The sequence below is a fragment of the Pararge aegeria genome, chromosome 6, assembly GCF_905163445.1.
Source record: "Pararge aegeria chromosome 6, ilParAegt1.1, whole genome shotgun sequence".
NCBI classification, from domain to species: Eukaryota; Metazoa; Arthropoda; class Insecta; order Lepidoptera; family Nymphalidae; genus Pararge; species Pararge aegeria.
The window spans coordinates 18,322,077-18,335,516 of NC_053185.1; the positions used below are offsets into that span (position 1 = coordinate 18,322,077).

A 13,440-nucleotide genomic window follows, 5' to 3' on the forward strand; every position below is an offset into this window, starting at 1 on the left:
TTAAACAATCGCGTGGACTTTTAATTTTTTTTCACTTTTAAAGGCTAGATGAAAAGGCGGTCCTGAAGTGATTTTGTATTTATAATGATGATGATACATTTTTTCTATCATCAATACTTTTTGCAAATAACTGAATAAGTTATGACAAAAACTGTTGTATTTATAGTATCAGCTATATTTATAATTAATTAATTTTATTTTTGAGTCTCTGGCAATTGGAAGTTAAGACTTATTTTTAAATTATTTTACTAAAACTAAACCGAATATATGTCAGGAAATATCAAACAGTGTTATATAATATCTAAATATTTGTCTGAAATATGGGAAATCTTTACTATTTGCAACATAATGGCAGCTACTGTGTAACGTCAATCTTACGTCAAACCATTGACTCTTGAGTTCTGTGATACGTCAAGTCAATTTGACAGTTCAGTAGTTTGTTTGGCGAAGACGTGTAGTTTTGTGTTGTGATTTTGAACGGTGTAAGAATTTGAAAATCGAACAAAGGAGCTTATGTGTGCGAGACGAATTAATACTTTAATAGGCATTGTACATAAGCCGAGTAAAGTCTCTAAAGCCAAAAGTGATTTTTGTGTGGCCGTAAAAAGTTAAACTAACACAGGATTTTCCCAGTAATGACGACCAATACTGCACAGTAAGTATCTATAATGATAATAATGGTGAAGGTTAAAATAAACATGTTACTTGCCTATGTGAAATATGAAGTAGTAAATACGATATAAACTCCACTCACAGTGGGCACTTGGGCAGTGACCCGACAACTCTCATGGGAGCGGTGCGGCGGGGGTGCGTCTGGTGCCCTTCAATGAGAAAATTCCATTCTTTCTTTCCTTCTCATTATCGCCTATACTTACCGGAGCTTGTATGTAATAATCAAATATGCGAGCACGTACGCACGTACGGGTGCAATTGCACAACACGTTCTCAGTCAACATTAGCCTTGATAATGATACGTTTTGGCAGCTAGAAAATAATATTCAAATAGCATTCAGTGAACCTAATATTTTACATTTATAAACCAAGCCTACCGGTAGTTTTATGACACGATCGGATATTCTGATCATCCACTCCTATCCATATTCGAAGCCAACGTCAGCGGTGAATTTTCTTCTATAGTATTACCTATATGCCAGACCAAGCAGATGGTCAGATGGATGAAAGGTAATTGGAAACCATCGCCTATAAAAGTAAAAATTAATATGTATACACGACAATACACACATCGCCATCTAGGCCCAAAGTAAGCGAAGCAAGTACTAGGATAGGTAACTTTTAATAAAACTGGTTTATGAATAATATATATAAATATTTATAATATACACATAAAGTGGTGATAGCTCAATCGGTAGGTGGTAGGCGATAGCTCCGACTTTACTTTCGGGGGGCCGAGTTCGAATTTCTTTAGTTTAGAAATTTTAAAACGCATATACCTACTTAGGTATACCTATGCGTTTTAAAATTTCTTAAATAGGTCGCTTGCTTCAACGGTAAAAAAAAACATCGAGGAAACCTACACGCCCGAGAGTTCTCCATAATGTTCTCAAAGGTGTGTGGAGTCCATCAATCCGTACTGGGCCAGCGTGGCGGACTACGGCCTTAAACCCTTCTCATTGTGGGAGCCTGGGAGGAGACCCGTGCGCTATAGTGACCGGTGATACGTTGATATGATGATGATGATTCAGATAAACATCAAGGCACCGGAAAAACATTCATGCTATTTACATTAGCACGTTGAAGGACGTGTTTCTAGCATGCCCTGCGAAGTGTTGCTTTGTTTATGACGGCCGACCGGCGCAGTGGGCAGCGAACCTGCTTTCTGAGTCCAAGGCGGGTTCGATTCCCACAACTGGAAAATGTTTGTGTGATGAACATGAATGTTTTTCAGTGTCTGGGTGTTTATGTAGGTATATTATTCATAAAAAATATTCATCAGTCATCTTAGTGCCCATAACGCAAGCTACGCTTACTTTGGGGCTAGATGGCGATGTGTTTATTGTCGTGGTATATTTATTTATTATTTATTACTAGCGTACCCAGCCCGCTTCGCCGGGCTAGATTTTGCTTTATTTTATTTAAACAATAAACTTACATCATTAAATTTTTAATTTAAGTCTGATAATATATTAAATCATTTTATATCATCATAGTAAATAAAAGCTGTATTTGACAGTTTGTCAGTTCAAAAATAGGAGTGCTCCGATCGACACCAAACTTTACAGGATTACTCGCCAGGTCAATCCGGAGATTCCCTATAAGTTTCATTGAAATCGGTCCAGCCGTTTCGGAGCCTATACGGAACATACCCACACACTTTCTCTTTTATATACCTATATACCTAGATAGATAGAAGATTATTATTATGGTATTATTATTATTAGTATTAAACCCGAGGCGTAGGTGTTAAGCCACATGTGCCTGTAATTACAGCGGCAACCAGAAAGCGACAGCAGAATAAGGTATATTGCGGTAGCTCGTCAGGGGAAGTATCCCCTGAAAAGCTCTAGCACCAAGGTGCAAAGACTAACGATTGTCGGTTCGGAAATCGGTTTCATTTTTTTTTGTAGAATTATAAATTGTAGATGTTTAAATAATAATATTATAAAATACTTGTGGGATGATTCACTAGTGGAAAGCCAAGTGGCAAGGTAGCTTTGCTATTATAGTTCGCTTTTATTTTGTTTTACATCTCGGCCTTCGGGTCTCGTACGCCGAAGAAACTTTTGCCCCATTTGAGTCACAAACCAGTTTTGAGCTATTCGTAAATCGGTAAGAAGGGCGATGTATGCGTTCTAATAGATATACAAGTACCTATGTATAGGTGAATTGTATAGGTACATACAGTGTGACTTTTATAACGTCACTAGATAGTTTATCCGATTTTATGTATTTCTACAATATACTCAAAATGTGTTCACTTTACTACACTACTATGTTACTAGTGATGAAAAATATGCAGTTTTCAAAATCCGACTAGACAATTCGAGTTTTTCTGTTAGGAATGGCTGAATGGAAATGAATGAATGGAATGAATGTAGGTAGGTTGATATCACCGCCACACCGCGTCAGTTTTAAAGTTTCTGCACCAAATTATTAATTCGGTATTTTCTGTTCATCGTCATCATCTTTATTACGACATTACCGGCCCATTACAGGGTACGGGTCTCCCCTAAGAATGAAACTGGTTGCGGCCGTAATCCACCACGCTGGCCAAGTGCGGATTGGTAGACTTCACACGCCTTTGAGAACCGTAATGGAGGCATGCAAGTTTCCTCACGATGTTTTCCTTTACTTTTGGAGCAAATCTTTATATATATATTTCTTGTGTGCGTGTGTATGTCACTGAACTCCTCCTAGACGGCTGGACCGATTTGAATGATTTTTTTGGTATACGTTTGGGTTCATAAATTAGCCCGACAGATGGCGCTGGGGTCAGCTAGTTATATTATAATTAAGTACTTAAATTAGAAATGCTCGGTCCCCTCAAATGGGAGCTGAAGCTCAAACCACTAGGCTATCGCCGCTTCTAAGCGAAATACTCAAAGTCAAGCAATTTAAAGTCAATACCGACTTCGCGTACCTCAAGGATTCGCCACGGTTTATTGACAGAGCACCGAGTACGCTGTACCGAGACTGATGAGATCTCACGGCTTTACCGTTCCAAACGACACTTTGTACAAATGAAATTGCTCTGTAATGGAATGAAAATACTCTTTTTGCTTTTCAATAAAACCTATAAATCGTGGTAGCACGAAACTGGTAGTTTTATACAACGTGTAACCATAAAAGTCCCAAATAAATAAAGATTAAAAAAAAAAAAGAAAAAAAAAAAAAAAAAAAAGTGTAGCCGAATTACGTAATACGGTTGAAGGGTTCATAATTGTATTTCATAAGGAATCACCCTGTACAAATAATAAATGAAATAAACATAATTATTTTTCCATACAAACTAATTCAAAACATTCGAAGTGTTTACTGATGACGATCCTATTGAAGATGAAAGACCGCCAAGCAGGGACCGGGGACACTTGATTTTAATTTTGAATGTGATGTAAGGTGATAAAATTCGATATCAAGAAGTTTTATATTATACTAGCTGTTGCCCGCGACTTCGTCTGCGTTTGATTTTGTTTTTTGATGTGGCACCAGATTTAGTTGTAGACCTAAAAAAAATTAAAGTATGTAATAAAGTCAAAAGTCAAAGTCAAAAATATCTTTATTCAAGTAATATCGCTAAGCCTTAAATGAGGAGTTTGCTGCTGTCCACTGAGAAGTTCTGTCCTCAAAATTAAACAGATATTATTATTTTTTTTAGATTTAAATATAATTTTAATTGTTATATAGTACAAAAATAATTATTTAAATCGGTTATAATTTGTCGGAGTTATGGTGTATAATCCTCAAACAATCATCCCCTCTCCCAAAGGAACCGAGCTTAATGTCGGGATAAAAAGTATCCTATTATTATAAACTTTAGTAGGATAGCGATGAGGCCACGAAAAGATGCAAATAAACATACCATACAAATATCACTTTATTAATTTACTTTATAAACTATGACAATATGAACTTATCGTTTTACAACCTCGCAATTCACTTCATAACTCTCTCAAAGAACGATCCAACCCGCCAAGAAAAAACCCAATTTTCCGCCAAAACTCCTAGCGTCCAGGTAGAATCCAAGCAATTTGATTGGTTCCCGCCGTTATGCGTCTACCGGCGTTAACCAATCGGAGAATGACAACCGATCGTCTCGTTCAAAAATAAGATTAAATTAAAAAAAATAACAAAGAAGTGGAAATTATAATGCTATTTAAATTTAAATCCTAACAATCGACCGTCCTGACAACGTGTGCGCCCTCGCACATGTCGCCAGGAGGCATCCTAACAATCGGAACTTGGCCAGTTGTTTCAATCTTGACATAATTTTAACAATTGAGTACCAAAATATGTTATAAACATCCATTATCATCTTACTATATATTTACATATACATTGGAGTTTAATATAACTAACAAAACAACCACAACTATCAATATTTTAGTAAATAATATAGGTAAAGATTATTTTCTAGACCTATTATACCTTTATAATTATATAAATATAATATTATTCATACTACTTCATAAACATTATATAAATCGACTTGATAAGAAAAACAACGATCGATAAATGTTTTTCATCATAAATGTATTCATTATATTTGGGATCCGAACGATCAATTAATCGAATAACCCATTACGACTCATCCCCTGAACGATCGATTTATCAGGGTACCCTACAGACATGCCAACAAGACGATCGATTTACTTGTGGCAGTCAGTGGGCATCATACTCTCTCTCTCTATTTAAGTTCCAGGACACGATCCGATCGATTCTCGTGCCTGGCTCTAGTGTTTTTGCTGTATCAGGGCACGATCCGATCGATTCTCGTCCCTGATTCCAGCTACATCAAGACACGATCCGATCGATTCTCGTGTCTAATCTGCAACAATAGAAAAATGGTTGTCTGTAGTTTTATGCATCAAGCGCTTATAAAACACACAAAACAAAACTTGAACATAAAACATTGTAAACTAAAACCAAATAGAACCAACTTTTATCCAATTTTTTTTTTTTTTTTTTTTATATATTTTAATCAATCCTCATTATAAGTTACTACTGGTATCCGATCCATTCACCTCAAAGGCATAAGCAATATGTATCCATAGCATTATACACGATTGAGTTATCTTAATAAGTTAACCCTTTTGCATAAAGTCGTTTGTTCTTTCATCATCATTTCATCAGCGCCTTTGGAAACAGCATTGAGACAGTACCTCTGATGGTGTCCTACCGGCCGGCGCGGGCGGTCGTTATCTGGATGGTGTTATTCAGTCCCCACTGAATATTTCCAGAATGTTAATCCTAATAATTTCCCAATTCTTTACACCATATTTCGCCGTCATTGCCTCTAAGGAGTCGAGAATGGTAAGATTGTACCCCTGTACCTACTTTGCCATTCAACCTAGAACTTCCTACTGCGATAAGGGTATGCTTTGTGCCCCTATTCAAGCAAAATAGAGTTAATGTGTGAGAAGTGAAATGGTTACCTTCGTCACTCATAATACTGCCTTAGAGCTCTTATCCCATTAAAGAGGTTGGTATTGCTATCGGGCTTAGTAAAACAAAACTTTGTGCAACCCTCTACAAAAACGAGCATGTGCCAATTGACTTTACGAAGGGTACATGAATGGTAAGGAATGGCATATCTGCTTTAGCAATAGGGTAGGGAAGACCTTCATAACGCTTTAAACGCTTTTAACACATGCTTACCTACGGGGTTTCTTTTATCTGACTTAAGGTAACGAAACAACTTATTATCTTTTATTAATAAGTTATCTTTTAAGCCCTGTTAAGGTCCTACAAAGCTCTGTAGTCTGTACAAAGCTGCAGTGTATGCAGCCAATCCTCACTATTAATTAACCTAACCGAAACAATCTGACCCTAAGATTATATTTATCATTCACTGAAAGACAGCCGCTGCTAGTCAAATGGTATCATGATTGTATTGACCATATGAAAGACAAACGAAGTTAGGTGTATACTAAGCACTGAAGTAGGGACTTGGTAGTAGACCCTGAAGTCAAATCGAGTGAAAACAAACAAGTTTAGCCTATGAGTCGAGCTATCACATCGTCTAGGATGGGCATAGAATAGTTCCCTTTAACTCTAATTAATTTTAGCAATATAATCATATTGGTATTCGACGCACATTCTTAATAAGCTATCCTTTTAATGTAGACTCAATCATACTAGAATACTCTACAAGCTATTCCAGCATTACAACATTTATTTTACCTTGACACGTACTTCTTCTCTCTCACGGTGTGACAACCTATCTTATTTACATGTTCTTAAGTATTCTTAGTTTGTTAGTTATAGTTCTTAGTTATGTACGATTGAGTAGATATTAGTTTAATATATATATATTTTTTTTATTATATCATTCTTACTTGTGCAATTTTGTTTATGTATTTGTATTTAGCAAATTGAATGTAGGTTTATAATAATTTTACACCACCACCAGATTTTTTTTTCTTTATTGCTTTTATAAGTGAATATAAACAGACAAATATTGAGAAAAAGAAAATTTTCTAAAATCGAAAAGGTGACGCAGATGTATTCAGTAGATATATCGAGGTTTGCCTACATTTTCAACTATAAAGTTAGTTTTATGTTTGTTGGAAGCTTTTTGTTGCACTTAGTCAAACTCGATTTATACAAAAATTTATTTTGGTATAATATTTATTTCAAAAGTTGGTTAAAATAGCTTATATCTTGTGTAGTGTCGTTGAAGTCTCTCTTTATTAAAAAACAAAATACTATTGGCTAAGTAATCACGGAATCAAAGAAACTATTAAGTCTACGAAACTTGGAAAGGAAGCCGCCAGAACCAGTGGCGGTACTACCATACAAGCCGAAAAGATATTAATATTTTTAAATAACACTCGTAATATTTTAAAATCTCTTTTTGTTTTTTTTTTTTTAAACTAATTAAAACATTATTAAAAAAAAAAAAAAAAAAAGTTCTGTCTTGGACGTCCGTGTGTCTGTATGTGCGGATCCCGTATCTTGTGGTCACGATAACTAGCGAAATACTTCACTTATCGAGTTGGTTTTTTTTTTTATAGGCTTTAGTATTTGAGGAATAAAAGCCTATTACTGTTTACGGTATAATTAGATGTAGTTTAATTATTATTTACAAATAATCTCAATTTTATTGTAATGAATAAGATTATGAGGCGTGGACTTTTGGATTTTTCCAACTATTGTATTCTACTTCCGTCTTTGTATTTCTATTGTTCCTAGATAAATAAACCTTTAAGGTCGATAGAAGAGAGTACATTGGCTGTTTAACTCAATATCAACTCTATATCCATCGTGGTCGCGTTAGTACAACCTAGATCTTTACGTCTACAAATAAAGTTAAAAAAATACTTCAAATTATTGTACAAAAATCTCAATGACCACTAGTAAATAAAAAAATTAATAAATAAATAACAAATTATTACTAAAAGGTGTGAAGCACCTTTTTCCTACCTACTTTTATATAATTTTTCCTTTATGCACACTAAAGACACTCACATTTGACTTTAAATTTGATTATAGATTTTAGTTTTTCATGTTTATTAGTGTCATACTTTTTGATTTTGTTTATGATTTACCTCTTAGATGATTTTGTATTTCATGATGTCCTTCAGGGGTTAATAAAGCTTATGTTAATGTAAAAATATCCTTCGTTTGTTTATATATTATATTCTATGTTATTGTCCTTTTTTTTTGATTATTTTGTTATTGTTTAGTCGTGAGGATTCAGTGACGACGAAGACAACGGGGCTGGCTGAAAACCAGTGCTGCGCTTTTTGGTATGCAGTTATACTGAGCCAGCTCCTTTGTCACACACTTTTTTTTTTTTTTTTTTTATTCTTTAACAAATTTATGTAACATTTTTCTTCTTTCTTTCTTTAATTGAAGACGCAAAAGAATGTTTGTAACGATCGAGCAACTCTTACATTCTCTGCTTATCTATTCCTGGTATTTATAACTGACAGGCTTCTATTTTAAATCAAAATTATCTTAAATAACCATAATCATAAGTGGTTTGATGTTTTTACTTCAACGTCTACTCGTTTTGCCCTGCACAAAAATGAACTGCCTGAAATCCAGCAAGGTTCGCAACAAGGGAACTGTTATACTGACATGTCAACTTTCAGAGCGATAGAGACCACCACAAATGAAATATTGCATGGTCGGCTTACCCTCAAGACTTTTTCTTACGATGCCGTTTCCCTTAAAATTATGTTCAAGTCTTGCCCTTACCGATACTCCGCCATGGATCTCTACCACTCATGCCGTACTAATTCCAATCAAAGATTCTTGTATCAAAAGTGACATCTTCCTGCCGATATCCATGAACTGGAGCTTAGTTGCAACTTTAGAAACGATAATATGGGGCTGTTTCGGGTATGGCTGATCTTTGAGGATAGATATAGATCTTTTAGCAAATTGCCAAATATAACTTAACATAGAACACGAGCGTATACTCCATTAACACTAATTCTATAATCATTTTACATTGCCGAATCCCCGTAATAAAGACGGTATATACTCGTAGTCATGAGCCACACCTAACTCCTTAACTAAGGATTCCTTCACCAGCCTAATCTCACTGCCGAAAACGACAAATGTTTGACGTGACGTGCCGTTTATTTGCCCATTTTCCATTAATTTTCAAATAAAAAGAGAGAGGGAATTCTTTTCCTGAGACAAATAGTTTTGGTACGAGTTCTTGCTGCTTATCAAAAATTGCAATAACTAATCAGGAACGAAATACTAGAGCACCGGATTTTAAACTCCTTTCACTGATATCATGAATAACTGCACGCCTATCGACTATATCGCTTTTCATAAAATTAAATTTCTATAGGTATTATACCTGCTCTTCCTTTTAAGTATATCCCTTAAAGCCTGGCCCTAATTTTGCTCGCAAGGAAAAACATTTACTAATTTCTCTTGCCATTTCGGCCCGGTAACAAAACTGAATTTAGGTCTTCCTACCATATTTTGTCAAGGCCTTGGAGTTTCTTTATAGCAAAATGAGTGACAGTTTTATTTATTTTTTTCCAACCGTATACATAAGCAAAATCATTGTTTTCTTTTTAGCCAAACATCTATCCTTTGGTTTGGTGGAGGGAGTCGAAATTGAAACTATATTTGGGTTCAACTGTTTGGAAAGAACTTCAGTACCTACACGGTTGAGACGTCAAACTGTCCTTAAGACATTTCAAAACATTTCTTAGAATCGGAAAGACGACGTGACCTTTTATCATATCTCGCGACGCCACGACGCGCCGCCCGGCAGCATGCACTGCACCGGCCCCAGGCTCTGCCCGCCGCGCCGCCCGCTGATCTCAGGACACGTGGTCGCTGCGTTGACTGCGACTTGAATGTTGCCGCGGAGTAGCCCGGTGCGAAGTCATAGCTGGCGCGGTGTAGCGGCTGCGACTTCTATTGTTGCTCTCGCAGTTGCAGTAACAGCCTCTCCTAAATCTTCACCCGCTCACGGCTTGGCTCTAGCTCCCGACTCAGGACCCGAGAAGATCTGCGTGCACATAGCCAGCTACGGCTCCGCTCCCTCAGTCGGCTCCGGCTTCGATATTCCACGGGTAGGGTCAGATACAAGAAAACAAAGTTTAAGTTTGATTTTTTTTTTTAAATAAACTTAACAAGGGGTGTAGACATCTGCGCGTAACAAATAAATACAAATGAAAAATAAAGAATTCGATTCCATTGTTTTTGATTTTTTTTTTTGTAAGATTTAGAAACATGTCACAAATTCTCAAATCACCGTTACGTAGAAAGTGACTGTTAATATTAAATTTTTATCATATTTGCGATAGCCTGAATGCCATAATAAGTTAAACCTACGTTTGGTACATTTGAAAATAATGTCTATCGGAAAAATAATATCAGATCCAGAGCTCGGTAATTTATGGGATCTTATTTTTATATAACCTACAATATGAGTATGTAAATATACTGTTACAAATGAAATTAAAACTCACTGAAAAAATATTGCAAAATAGGCACTGAGTCCGTGCACACTCAATTAGGTTAACAACATAAATATTAATCGTACATGTTATTATGACATAACCATAATGATTGTTAGTAACATTTCGCGTAGCTAAATATTATTATAAATTAATTAAACAGCTAATAAAATTATATAATTGGGCGTGTACTTACGCGTTGAAAAGGTAACGCTGTCATCCCACTTCTGAATTATTATAAACTTTAGTAGGATAGCGATGAGGCCACGAAAAGATGCAAATAAACATACCATACAAATATCACTTTATTAATTTACTTTATAAACTATGACAATATGAACTTATCGTTTTACAACCTCGCAATTCACTTCATAACTCTCTCAAAGAACGATCCAACCCGCCAAGAAAAAAACCCAATTTCCCGCCAAAACTCCTAGCGTTCAGGTAGAATCCAAGCAATTTGATTGGTTCCCGCCGTTATGCGTCTACCGGCGTTAACCAATTGGAGAATGACAACCGATCGTCTCGTTCAAAAATAAGATTAAATTAAAAAAAATAACAAAGAAGTGGAAATTATAATGCTATTTAAATTTAAATCCTAACAATATATTACTTCTAACACTTCCAAGAGTATGTGTACAAAGTTTCACGAGGATCGGTAAAGTAGTTTTTGCGTGAAAACGTAACAAACAAACTTACATGGACATTTATAATATTAGTAGGGATTCCTCCCGGGAAAATGAGACTGTATTGCTGTCTAGCGGTTAGCATTTTCGACTGCTGAACTATCAGACAATCAAGAAATTCTTAGTACCAGCGAGGAGTTTGATAATGGCGTTTATTCAACCCCGTGAATCGGAGATCAGGTTACGCTCCGTCCGTCCTTGTAGAAGCTGCCGTCCTATTGCACTATGGTGCTAAAGGAACAGAGAGATCACCTGTGTTTGCACACACTTGTTACAGTTGTTTTATAAAGTGGGTAAATAAATAATCTTTTGATAACTGTTAATTCATAATTTACCAGATACTTTATTAAATAGATTACGACTGTTATAAATACGCTCATAATTATTATTTTAATTATAAATAGTTTTAAGAAACAATTTAAATTATATTTGAATTACAACATAATATGTTCATTAAATTGAGTTGGTGGGTATTTTGATATAAATACGACTGCATTATCGATATACTTCAGTCCTACATGGACTCGAACGATGCATGGATGCCTCCCGATGTCTTGGTCCAGTGGCGTGCATTTTGTACATGCACAAAAGCACTGCATACCCTAAAATTTAAATATAGCCCGTATAAAAGGAGGATTTTTTCCATTTTATGCAATTTTCCTGCTGTATGCATACCCTGGTAAGAAACCCAGTGCACGCCACTGTCTTGGTCTATATCTTGTTGGGACTTTATGCACCTTCGAATGTATAAATTAACCGGAATAAATATACATATAAACACCCAGACACTGAAAAACGTTAATGTTCATCACACAAACATTTTCCAGTTGTGGGAATCGAACCCACGGCCTTGTACTTAGACAGCAGGGTCGCTGTCCACTGCGCCAATAGGCCGTCTATTATGGAGAACTCTCAGGCATGCAGATTGACCTTCAACGTTGAAACAAGTGATATTTTAATTGCTAAAGAAACTCATCATCATAATAAGAACAAGGTATTTCTACCTTCGGTCTTCGGTTGGATAGACATTGACACAAGATTGCGTGTTAAAAATTAGCAATAGGCAAGTGCAAATTTATGTGTTTTCTGAGCATGGAGCCTTGACCGAGTTGGTGATTGTTTGATTAGTTGTGTGCGATTTCTTATCACGACGCTACTGTTTCGCTTCGGAGCTAATTGTCAGGAAAACTTGTTTAGATTCAAGTTTAAACCGAAATTCTTATTTTTCCTTACCTTTACTTTTACTTTAGCTTCCTTCAGTTGATATGATTTTTAGTTTTGATTTTGCTAATGTTGTGTTTACCTATAAGAGGTCAATTAGCAAGTAATTTAATATTTTTCAGCCAGTTGGTAAGCAAGTAAATATCATTTGCTTCACCGATGAAGGAAGGAAACATCGCGAGGAAACCTGCATGCCTGAGAGTTCTCCATAATGTTCTCAAAGGTGTGTGAAGTCCAACAATCCGCACTAGATCAGCGTATCCACCACGCTGATCTAGTGCGGATTGTTGGACTTCTACGGCCTTAACCCCTTCTCATTGTGGGAGGAGACTCGTACCCTGCAGTGGGCCAGTAATGGGTTGATATGATGATAAAGATGATTGTACAGGCGGGAAATATATTGCCCTGTTGCCTCTGCATAATGCCTCTAGCAATGTTTTTTCTTAAAATCAAAGTGTATTGTAGACATGCTTCTATCATATCTTTTTCTTGAAAAGCTGATTACTTTAGAAAATCTGACCATCTAAAATGATTTTAACAGGACTTTCTGTTATTAGCGCATTTTTCTAAATATCACTAATCCACTGGAGCAGATAAACGACTAAGACATCGGGAGGTATCTTTGCATCGTTCGAATCCATGTAAGACTAAGAAAATGCACCCGTATTTATGCCGAAACACTCACCAACTCAATGTCATGAGCATTGGTTGTTAACCAAATATAATTTTAATTCTTTCTTGGAATGTATTTATTAATTAAATAATAATTATAAGCGTATTTGTAAAAATCATAATCAATTTAATAAAATATGGCCAATATGAATATATAGTTACCAAAAGTTTAATTATTTACCCACTTTATAAAATTACTGTAACATTTAACATCTTTAAATTTATCTCTTTGGTTTTCTGACCAACTT

At 35.7% G+C, this 13,440-nt stretch overlaps 1 protein-coding gene across 3 annotated transcripts in view; it reads left to right on the forward strand.

Annotated features, from left to right (window-relative positions):
• Window positions 1-449: 449 nt before the first annotated feature.
• LOC120624469 (rho guanine nucleotide exchange factor 15) overlaps window positions 450-13,440 on the forward strand; it is a 158,020-nt gene continuing 145,029 nt past the window's right edge. For all 3 annotated transcript variants that reach the window (XM_039891031.1, XM_039891035.1, XM_039891034.1), the window contains exon 1: window positions 450-655. The gene's annotated coding sequence lies outside the window, so the exon portion shown is untranslated. The remainder of the gene's footprint in view (window positions 656-13,440) is intronic.